Raw genomic sequence first — 9,934 nt, 5'->3', positions numbered from 1 at the left:
ACTAATTTGACATGTATACTTGCAGTTAAACGGGTATAATTCGGAATTAAACTTGCACTTATATCAAAGTCCCGTCATGTTTTTGGCGCCGTTGTCGGGGAACGACAATATTAGGGCCTAACAAGCTCTATTAATTTAGACCTTTATATTAGATTAGTTGGTATTAGTGCAGTGAAAATTCTTGTTAATATTTTGAATTGGATTTTTATTTTATTTTTTTTGTGATATAATTACTACATTGTCTCTATTCTTCAAATTTTGTAGTGTATGCACCGAGCTTTATGTGCAGTAGTACCTTTTGATCCTGAAATTAAAAGGACACTACGTAGACAAAGAAGGCGTACACCACAACAAGAAAAAGAAGTGATTAGGCAACCAATAGAGGGAATTGCAATAGAGCTACCGTTTGAAGAAGAGATGGCAGAAAACGAAACAAATAGGTGAGCTCTAAGGGATTTCGCTCTACCGGGAACTCAAGGATCCCAAACAAGTATAGCGCGGCCGACGGTAAACGCTAACAACTTTGAGATTAAACCATCACTTATCCAAATGGTTCAACAATCTCAATTTGGAGGTAATGCCGTAGAGGATCCTAATGCACACTTAGCCACATTCTTGGAAATATGTAATACAATTAAAATGAATGGAGTTAGTGATGATGCTATAAGGTTAAGGTTGTTTCCATTTTCGTTGAGAGATAAAGCTAAAATTTGGCTACATTCTCATGCCCCTAACACCTTTACCACTTGGGATGATTTATCTAGGGCATTTTTGAATAAATATTTTCCACCAGGTAAAACGGCTAAGCTTAGAATGGATATCACTAGTTTTAGTCAATTGGATGGTGAATCGATGTATGAAGCTTGGGAACGGTTTAGAGAGTTGCTTCGGAGATGTTTACATCATGGACTTTCCGATTGGCTAATCGTACAAACTTTCTATAATGGTTTATCTTTCTCTGCTAAAACTACCATCGATGCAGCCGTAGGTGGAGCTTTAATGGGTAAATCACCCCAAGAAACTCAAGGTTTAATAGAAGAAATGGCCGCAAACAACTATCAATGGGCCAATGAGAGAGGTAATCCGAGACGCCACGCAGGTATGATTGAAATGGACACTCTTAACATGTTGAGTGCCCAAATGAACAATGTGGTGAAGTTACTCAATAGGCAAGCCGAAGTTGGTTCAAGTTCATCTAATACACATGTGGCTTGTTGTTCCATATGTGGAGGTGAACATGATACTAATGATTGTGTTGATTTTGAGCAGGTACAATTTGTTAACAACTACAATCAAAATGCTCAGAATAATCCCTACTCAAACACTTACAATCCGGGGTGGAGAAATCATCCAAACTTTGGATGAAAAGATCAAGGCAATCAACATAGGCCAACCAATCCACCGGGATTCCAACCTAGGCAACCATAAACGGAAACTAAATTGGGTTGGGAGATCGCGGTGGAAAAGCTTGCCAAAGTTACTTCGGATAGGTTTGAGTGAGTAAAAGGAAGATTAGACCAACTTACTACAATGTATAGGAATGTTGAGGTCCAAATTGGCCAAATTGCTGGTTCTCTCAATAATAGAAATCAAGGAGAATTGCCTAGTAAGACGGAGGTGAATCCTAAGGAGCATGTCAAGGCCATTACTCTTCGTAGTGGTAAACAGTTAGAAGATCCTCCGGTTGTTGAAAGTGAGAAAAATGAGAGTGAAAAACAAGAAGAAAAGGGGAGGAACCAAGAGGCAAGTTTGGAGGAAGATAGTCGGGAGAAACCAAGAGAAGATCAACCATCATCTTCCACTACCATCCCAATACCTCCGGCGGTTCCATTTCCTCAAAGACTCAAGCCAAATAAGATTGATAAAGAATTTGAAAAGTTTGTTAGAATTTTCAAACAATTGCACATTAATATCCCTTTTGCCGATGCTATTTTGCAGATTCCTTCATGTGCCAAGTTTCTCAAAGAGATCATGACGCGAAAGAGGAAATTGGAGGATTGCGAAACAATAGCATTAACAGAGGAGTGCAGTGCCATCATACAAAACAAACTACCACCGAAATTGAAGGATCCGGGGAGTTTTTCTATACCTTGCACTATTGGTAACATCGACTTTTCTAAAGCGTTATGTGACCTTGGTGCTAGTGTATCATTAATTCCTTTAACGGTGGCAAGACAATTAGGTTTGCATGAGCTTAAATGCACTAATCTTACCTTGCAACTAGCGGATAGGTCTATTAGACATCCATTGGGAGTGTTGGAGAATGTATTGATTAAGGTTCAAAAATTTATCATTCCCGTGGATTTTGTGGTCTTAGATATGGAAGAAGATATATCTATGCCCATTATACTAGGTAGACCATTTCTAGCAACTGCAAGTACTATTATTGATGTCAAAAATGGCAAACTTAAATTTCAAGTAGGTGAAGAAGAGGTAGAGTTCAATTTGAATGAAATGGAAAAATACCCCTCTTTTACCGATCATGCTTGTTCTATTGGCACAATTGATAAACTAACCCAAGAGTTGAGCCGAGTCAATTATGACTTCGACCCTCTTGAGCTTTGTTTATTGAGTTTAGGCATGCAAGAGGGAGATTGTGAAGCACTTGAAGAAGTGGCCAAGTATTTGGATTTTCAAGTACCCTATAATAGGGGTAATGCCTATGAAAGTCTTGGCCAATGAAAAGGGCTACCACCACCTTCGGAGATTGAACCTCCAAAATTAGAGCTCAAGCCACTTCCAACTCATCTAAGGTACGAGTTTCTTGGAGAAAACAATACTTTACCAGTCATTGTTAGTGCTTACCTAGATGAGAGTTGAAAAGGGAGGTTTAAGTGTGTTTACTACTTTTTAACACCTCGGTTCTGCAATTTTTCACTTTTTCTCCCTCTTCTTCATCGAAACTAGCCCCTCTCCTCTAATCTCCCATTCATCCATTATCTCCAATCATTCACCATTTAAAACATCCCAAGCCTCTTTGTGGTCTTAAGCCCTCACCAATTTCACATTAAAAACATCAATTTGAGGGCCTTTGATTGACAAAAAGGGGAAGAGGGCGAACTGACTTTCGTCCATTTGGGGTCGAGTTTAGGCTTGTTTCTCTTTACATTTGGCATCCTTACCATCTTCTAGCATTGTTCTACACATTTGAGGTAACAATTCTTCACTTTCTTTGATATTTTGCAATTTCCAATTTTCAATTTTCATAGTTATTTATATATTTTGGGAAATGCACATTTGTTGAAAATTCTTGTTGTATTTGTGCTACATTGTGCTAAGAAATGTCATTAAGCCTATTTTGATGTTTGGCAATGAGACATTTGTGGTTACTATGAACTTTTTGCTTGTAATTTCTCGCTCTCGTTGAATACTTTGGACTTGTTTAAGAGAGTAGAAATTATTTTCATGCTAATTAGAGGATAACATATGACCTTTAGCACAAATTGGTATGAAAGTCTTGGAATGAATTGCTAAGAATGGGTATTGTTGGAATGGGTGAATTGTTGAAATTGAGGATGCTATTGTTGGAATTTCAACTCTCCAGTGATGGGGGCAGTGATTGGATTCTTATTCCTACCATGTGATAAGATTTAGCAAATATAAATGCATTATAATGGTAGGAATTGTGCTTGAGTAATTGCTATGTGGAATATTCTCTTGAATTTGATATTTCTTGGCAGGGAGTTTAGCCCTTTTTCAAGCGTAAACTCTGCTGAGATTTTTTTTTTTTCAAATGAGTTTCCACAATTTGTTTCATTCATGTTCTCGAAGTGCCACAGGTGTTGTTTGTTTAACATGTGAACTAATTTTTGACATTAAAATAGGCACAATGGTTCGAACACGAAGAGCCATTATCCGAACGCCTACTCCTTCACCAAGCCCTGAAGCAACACCTTCAGTGGAGGAGGAATCTTCTTCCCCTGAGCAACCACCTCGATCATGACGCAAACAGGCGCCTATAGGTCGCGAGGAAGCCCTTCCAGAGTATGATATCACTCGAGAATCAAGAGTGGTATGACGCTGGATTGCTTAAGGAGATTATCATCGAGAAACACTTGGCGCCTGAGGTGGATGCTCACTACAAGGTGTCGGCGGCATTTGCTCGACTTGGATGGGAGAACATTCTGCAATTGCCTCGCCATTACTATCCAAATTTGGTGAGGGAGTTTTATGCAAATGTGGAGGATAAGCCTAGACATAGCGCTAATAAGATTGTTTCTTGGGTCCGTGGGAAGCGCGTCGTCATACAAAGGGAAACAATCGGCAAGTTTATAAGGGTCAAAAATGAAGGAGAGGATGTGAAATTGACAAAGGAATTTAAGGCGCATGACCCGTGGCTAGTCGAGGAAGCTGTGGCTTGCCTTAAGGGGCAATATAGAGATCGAGGACGTTCCGGGAAGAAGATAGTATATGCCGACTCTTTTGAAGCTCGATACCACTTAATTTTTTATCTATTTGCTCATAATGTGGTTCCTAAGAAAAGTGGTAAGAGAGAGCTGCGGAATAGTGACCTCTATTTCCTCGACAAGATGATACATGGCGTGGGCGCACAACTGACCGGCATTCCATTGTCGAGCGTCATTCTAAGTTATATGCGCACCACAGCTAGGATGCGACCCGGGGATTCTTGCTTCGGATTTCCTCGACTTCTGTCTGTGTTGTTTGAGAAGCTCCAAGTCAATGTGAGTACCGACAAGGCACTGACCACCAAGTCCATTGATGAAGTGACGATCACATTGCTGAGGTCATTAGCCATCCCTACCGACTTCGGAGCTTCTTTACTTCAAGAACGCACTGCTGGGGAAGCTTCTACGTCCACTCACCCTCCGTCTCATCCTCAATCCCGACCGGAAGCTCAAGAGACCGAAACACAGCCGACTCAACCGCCTCCAATTCGACCTCCGCCACCTCCCTCTAGGTCTCGGTGGCAAGAGATCCTCAATGCCATATGCTGTATGGAGACACGAGTTATGGAGAGGGTTGACCAACAAGAACAAGTTATCACGGAGAAGTTGGAGAGGCATGATCGGCGACTTCGTGCTTTAGAGGACCATTTTCAAATCCGCCGTTCTCCAACACCAACTCAGACTCCTATATCTGGCGAAGGTCAAGCTGCATCTGTTCCTGAGCCAAGAGGTGACGTTGACCAAGAAGCTCGTGCAGAAGTTGGAGGAGAAGAAGCTTCGGAACTTGGCGGCCCCTCAGCTTAATTTGCTTTATTTTCGTTTTATTTAGTTTTCACATTTCTGTTGTTTTAGATTCTCTTTTGTTGACTTGTAGTTTACTATTTTATTTAGTTAAGTCTTTTGAACTTGTCTCACTCCCCTTTTGTTCTGAACTTCCCCCTTCCTGCAGTCTAAATAGATTTTGGGATGTTCGTGATGTTCGAGATGTTCGTATCGACTGCTGGATCTCTCTTTCCATTGATTAGGGGAGTATTGTTGCTTTACCCTCCTTTCACATTGAGGACACTGTGATTATTAAGTGTGGGGGAGGGATTGTGCTTAAGGAATCTTTATTTTTGTTGAGAAATGCTGGAAATATAGATTATGATTGAATTTTTGTTGAATTGTGGGTTGTTGGCAGGGAGTTTCGTCTATTTATAGGGGAAACTCTGTCAAAATTTTTCCAAAATCTTTTCCAAATTTGCACTATGGCCCAAGCAATGGCGATGATTGTCAAATTTCCCTAATGTTTGAACAAATTCAAATATGCTTTTGAAGAATTCATTTCTTTCTTGACTTGCGATTAAGTATTATGTGATTCTGATAAGTGCACTTTAGGAAGTATATTTAATAAAGTGGGGAGAATTATGCTTCTATTGCTATCTTTAATGAATTTTCTCCCTTCACTTTGATTTACAAATAAGTGATTGATATAGTTTAATGGGTAAGGTTTTCCATTTCCATGATAAAAGAAGGTTATATATATATATATATATATATAATAAAAAAATAAAAAAAAGAAGCAAAAAGAAAAAGAAAAGAAAGAAAGGAAAGAGAAATAAAGTTGCACCGACTACTTAAGTACTGAGTAACCGGGAAGCTTCATCTAAAAATGTTGATTTTCGCGTAAAAAGGTACTTGGGAGTAGAAAGGTGTTGTGACTTGGATATGTGAGTGCGGAGTAACCGAGGGTTTTCACCTAAAAGTGTCGACTTTCGCGTAAAAAGGCATTTGCAATGTTCAAGTGTTAGTATTTAGCATATATTTATGATACCCTCATGTAGTAAAATTTTGAGAAAACAAATTGGATATAAGGGAGAGTGTTACCATGTGACTATATGGGTCGGTTATTTGTGAAGATAAGTTCGGGAGAGAGAATGATTTGAAGGAGGTTAAATTTATGTATAATTGTTTCCCCTTTATTGAGTATTATGAGTATTGAAGGTATTTTGAAGAATTGCATCGTGATTAATAGCCAAGTTGTGAGAAGTGAATTTGAGAAAGCATATTTTCTATTTGGCACTTGAATTGTTGCTTGAGTGGTTTCTTGCATTGCTTGAGGACAAGCAATGATTCAAGTGTGGAGGAGTTTGATAAGTGAATATTTTGTCTATATTTTTGTACAGTTTTGCACGAGCTTTTGTCATGTTTTTAAAGGATCATAGTCGTACTTAAGCTCTTTTTGGTGCAAATTGCTTCAAGTGTTGTTTAGTGATCGAAACGTGCAAAATGAGTAGATTAATGCATAAACATATGATATTTTGTAGGTTATCAGATCATGAAACACTTACATATTATCAAGAAGAGGCAAGATGCTAGTTGGAGGACAATGGACAAGTGAAACAAGGAGCGAAGATTGAGCAAAAGAGAGAAGAATTTGAAGATGGAAACAGGGGAGATGGATCCGAGCTCGGATCTTCTCTCGTCCCATATGATCCGAGCCCTCGGTTAAACTTCTGGAGAAGTAGATCCAAGGGCCAGACGATCCGAGCTCGGATCGACCTGAAGAAGGCCTCGGATCCTGCATGAAGAACGGTAAAGAAAAAGCTGAAGGCAAGGATCCGAGCTCGGATCCTATTTTTACCCCTCGGATCAAGGCCTCGGATCTTTCTCTCTCCTCTGCAACTTGCAGAACAACTTGTGTTCATTTCACACTTACTTTTTGACTCATGTTTCAAACAAAATTTCAGCTGGAAGCTGGCAAACCTCTTGTACACTTGAAGAAACAAGATGTGATGATTTCAAGGAGGGGCAAATTTGGAAGAAAAAGGAGAAAAAGACATTATTAGATAGAAGTAGAACATAGTAGAAGATATATAGGAGATGTTAGCTTTAGAACAAAAAAAGTTAGTCTTGTCTTGTTCTCTCTAGCTAATAACTTTTGTGGAGAACAATTGGAGACTTCATTGTACCCATTTTGTTGAAGAAATTGAAGATCATTTGAAGCTTCTTCATTAACCTTGGCTAAGCTTTCTCTAATCTATCTTTTACTTGTGATTCATGATGTGTTCATGCAATGAAGCTATGAGTTTTCTTGTTATATCTTACATGAGTGGCTAAATTTCTAGATCTAGGGAGTAGATGAAGCTTATGGCTACTTGATATGAAGTGGATATGATTTACACTTGTTACATCTTGTATTAACTTGTCTACTTGTGCATGCTTAGCCCTTGTTGTTGCTTGATCACCAATAACAAGCTCTTAGTTGTTATTATTCAATGAAAATTGGTAATAATGATGGAACATCATGAGTAGGGCTTAAGTAGTAGACTCATGAGAATATAGGTACACTTAAGTGGATTAACCTTGCATTTCATAAAGGAAACAAGAGTAGAACTAGTTATTCACCATGAGAATAGGGAAAACTAGACTATTCTAGGCTATTTCATCATGAGAATGAGATTTGGTAATAGTGGAAATGAATCCCTAGTTAAACAAGGGTTGTAACAAGAGGTAAATCTATTCATTTGTGTTATTTATGCCATAAGTGGAATCTACATCCCTAGACTCAAGTGTTTAGTGAATTTTCTCCATTTGTTATCTTGCAATTGTTTAGTTAAGACTTGTAGGAAGTAGTAGTTATAGATTCTCTTGCATTAATTATTAGTTAGTCTAAATAATAGAGTAAGTAAAGGACCTAGTACTTGTTTAAGTTGCTCCTCGTGGGATCGACCCGATACATGCCCTAAACTACTAATTTGACCTATATACTTGCAATCAAACGGGTATAATTCGGAATTAAACTTGCACTTATATCAAAGTCCCATCATGAGACCAGCTCAAGCAACAATGGCGGAAGGTACTAGATCTCAGGGTAACAGGAGGTTAGAGGAGAGCGTGAAGGCCATGATGAAGGAGCAGAAGGAATAGTTCGAACAGGAGATGGCAGCTCTCAGAAATTTGGTACTGGAATTGCATTCTCAGAGGGGGCAATCTGCAAGGAGCTCTCCCTCTGACAATGAAGTTTCCCAGGGAAGGAGTTATCAAGCTCCTGTGCGCTTCTCTCGCTTGGAGTTTCCCAAATTCCATGGAGAAGATTTCCAGGGATGGTTGTTCAAGATTGAACAATTTTTTGAGGTGGATGAGACACCTAATCATGTGAAGGTGAACATGGTTGCTATGAACTTGGAAGGGAAGGCTCTCCAATGGCACCAGATGTTTATGAGATCTCGCATCACCAGAGAATTGCCTGCTTGGGAGGAATACATCAAGAAGATGACGTCAACATTTGGAGGTTGCTTGTATGACGATCCGATGGGAGAATTGAAGGCTTTGAAATAGGAAGGATCAGTGCTTGAGTACCAGGAGCAGTTTGAGGAGCTACTGAACAGGGTGGATCTTCCTGAAGATTATGCCACAAGCTATTTTCTCAGTGGCCTGAAGACAGAAATACAGTTGGCTGTAAGGATGTTCATGCCTAAAACATTGCAGCATGCCAGAACACTAGCCAAACCGGAGGAGGCCAAGATGTTAACTCAACAGAGGAAGGGAGTGATCAGAACAGGTTTCCATTCTAACATGGAAGATAGGTGGAGAGGAGAAAAGAATTATGAAGCTTCGTGGAAGAAGGAAAACAATTTTGTACGAAATTGGAGAAGAGATGGTTAGGCACTACTAAGGTGGAAAAACTGCAGAAGGATACACCAGGAAACCATTCAAGAGGCTGTCACCCACTGAAATGGATGAAAAAAGAGCAAAAGGCCTCTGTTTTTGGTGTGATGAAAAATTTGGAGTTGGCCATAGATGCAAGAACAAGCAACTATTTCGATTGGAAGTGTGTGCAGAAGATGAGGATGAGGAATTGGAGGTAGAATCTAAGGAGGAGGAAGAAGTTTCACAAGGTAATTTGCCTCACATTTCTTTAAATGCCATGACCTTAACTGCTGTTCCTAAATTCAAAACAATGAGGGTGACTGGTCATGTGGGAAAAACCTCAGTCAATATCTTCATAGACTGTGGGAGCTCTCACAACCTTATCCACCCAGATTTAGTCAATAAATTGGGGTTGAGAGTGCAGGGAGTACCACCTCTAGTGGTAGAAGTGGCAGATGGCAACAAGATCATCACCAATACATTATGTGCTGGTTTTACTTGGAAGATGCAGAATCAAACTTTCGAGGCTAATGCCATGGTGTTACCTGTGGGATGCTGTGAGTTGGTACTGGGGGATCAATGGCTGTCAACTCTGTGGGGAATTGAAGATGGAATTTCAAAGGGGAAAAAGGAGAGTGGTGTTAAGGGGCAAGGGTCAACAGGCTATTCAGTTGGTGAAGAGAAGGACCATGCAGAGGATTATACACAAGCCATAGCAGATTGCTTCTGCTTAGCTATGTTTCCTTGTACCTGTGCAGTCAACGACAAATGAACCATTAGCCAGCCTTTGTCAGGTGGCAAGTCCTACCCCCGACTCTAAAACAAGTGAGTAAAATGAAGTGTTAATGGAGTTTGAGGATGTTTTTAAGGAATCTTCTGAACTGCCCCCACATAGA

At 39.8% G+C, this 9,934-nt stretch overlaps 1 non-coding gene across 1 annotated transcript; it reads right to left on the bottom strand.

The window, feature by feature from the left end:
* Positions 1-804: 804 nt before the first annotated feature.
* LOC113764217 lies at positions 805-911 on the bottom strand. Its single transcript, XR_003467503.1, has one exon. It is a non-coding gene; the product is annotated as a small nucleolar RNA R71 (small nucleolar RNA).
* Between the last annotated feature and the right edge of the window lie 9,023 nt (positions 912-9,934).

The sequence above is a fragment of the Coffea eugenioides genome, chromosome 2, assembly GCF_003713205.1.
Source record: "Coffea eugenioides isolate CCC68of chromosome 2, Ceug_1.0, whole genome shotgun sequence".
Taxonomy (NCBI): domain Eukaryota; kingdom Viridiplantae; phylum Streptophyta; class Magnoliopsida; order Gentianales; family Rubiaceae; genus Coffea; species Coffea eugenioides.
The sequence above is the reverse complement of the archived record's forward strand: the minus strand, read 5'-3'. Positions and strand labels throughout refer to the sequence as shown.